Consider the following 1,161-nt stretch of genomic DNA (forward strand, 5'->3'; position numbering starts at 1 on the left):
TGCTGTATGAGACATGATATTGTTATGTGCATTCACCAGGAGAGGAATTTAATGAAACAGGCGTGTTAAAAAACAGAATGTGTCTCTAGCAAGTGCGCAAACAAAAGATTACATCTGGAAACCCCACAAGCAAAGGTCTAGTTTTTTTCTTCTTCTTCTTTTGTGTGCTGTGTCTCGACTTTGTGACATCAGTACCCAATATTATTTTACGAAAAGACATCGCTGAAGGATGAAGTTTGGCGTCTTTTTTTATCATTTGATTTATTGGAGTGGATTGTGCGTCTTTTGTCTTCATTAAAATTTTGGTGGTTGGTGGGCGCTCTTATAAGGTTTTCTCCTATCTTTCTTTTCTTCTTTTCTCTGTATGTTACTCTCTTTATGTTTATGAATGCTGTATGAGCCATCATATTATTATGTGCATACGTCATCAGAGGATTTTATATTGCGAAACAGGCATGTTAAAAAACAGAATGTCTCCAGCAAGTGCGCAAACAAAAGATTAAATCGGGAAACTCCCAAGCAAAGATCTAGTTTTTAAACAAATTTGTTCCCCTCTTATCTGTTTCGACTTTTTGACATCAACGCCCAATATTAATATGCGAAAAGACATAGTTTAGCGTGTGTTTTGTTCCTTCTAATCCATTTGTTAAAGTGGGTTGCTCACTTTTTGTCTTCATTAGAAATTTTGTGATCGGTGGTTGGTTGGCGCTCTGGTGTTGCTTGCTACTTCCCTACTTTATAGTTACAGCTTTAATCTTCTGCTCTTAGTTCTATACTTGACTTACTTGTCCACTGCGTTGGGGTCACTGCAGTCGGAACATGTCCATCTCTGCTCCCCCCTCCCCCTTTCAGGATCCACCCCAGAGTCTGTCTGTTTATAGTCTCCATCATAATCTGGTTGGAGATCCGTCGGGCTCTTAGATCTATATAATGTCCTACAGGTATTTCTGTTGCAAGTGCCGTAAAAGTTTCCCATTTGGCTTGGTTCTATCAGAGATGGGCGTTGAATTCGGAGGTCTCGCCTCATGAGTGACGTTAAAGTGTTGCAAGAGGCGTGAAACTTAAAACTGATTTGGTAATGACGGACTACAAAACTGTCGATTCTTTTCTGGTTACAAGCTAGATTTTGTTTTTGTAACTGTCAGCAATCAACCTACCCCC

The sequence above is a fragment of the Aplysia californica genome, unplaced genomic scaffold, assembly GCF_000002075.1.
Source record: "Aplysia californica isolate F4 #8 unplaced genomic scaffold, AplCal3.0 scaffold00188, whole genome shotgun sequence".
Classification (NCBI taxonomy): domain Eukaryota; kingdom Metazoa; phylum Mollusca; class Gastropoda; order Aplysiida; family Aplysiidae; genus Aplysia; species Aplysia californica.